The sequence below is a fragment of the Oryzias melastigma genome, linkage group LG5 (genome assembly GCF_002922805.2).
Source record: "Oryzias melastigma strain HK-1 linkage group LG5, ASM292280v2, whole genome shotgun sequence".
Taxonomy (NCBI): Eukaryota; Metazoa; Chordata; class Actinopteri; order Beloniformes; family Adrianichthyidae; genus Oryzias; species Oryzias melastigma.
In genome coordinates, this window is record NC_050516.1 from 25,542,209 (window position 1) to 25,542,995 (window position 787).

Consider the following 787-nt stretch of genomic DNA (forward strand, 5'->3'; position numbering starts at 1 on the left):
ATAATTCATGACCCACCTCGGGAGAGACACAAAAAGCTTGCGGATGATGCTGTATATTCACAATATTCTTGTGGAATTTACTGGAAGTTATACTGTTGCAGTGGTATTAGCAGCCTTTCCCCCCCAAAAATGACAATTTTCTTGCTTTAAGTAATTTGACGTGTTAAGACTTTCTAGATAGTCAGTATTTGAACCTATTTTGAAAATTTCTCAGTCCAAGTTTTGAATTTTCAAGCATAATATGAGAAATCATGGAATTTGCTCTTTTCTCTTTAACCTTAAATCACTATCGCCAGGGGGATTTTCACCCAATCAAAAGTATTTACATGATTTCAATATGTTGCATTTTTCTGAGCATCATGGTTAAAACCACTCTAATTTATCATGTGTTGATATTTTTTTATGAGAAATACTTTTTATTGGGTATATCGGGTAAAAATTACCTGGCAAAAGTGGTGGTTTAACTTTTATAGCTGAAGTGTTCTAGGGTTAAAAGTAACACATTTTTTGTAATTTTTATCTTTAAAAACCATAAAGTATTATTTAAAATGTCAATTTTAAGGGTTTTCCACCCCAAAAGAACAAATCTGGAATACAACATTCATTGTGATGAACGCTTCATTTTTCATGGACAAATGAACACAAGTTTAGCTCTTACACTGACACCTACAGGTCATTTGTAGTAATGCAGCACATTGGTTTCAGACAATCTTCTGATTCGTCTTTTTTGAACATTTACTGATAGAAATTTAACTAATGCCAACAAAATCTGAGTTAAAAGCGAAGC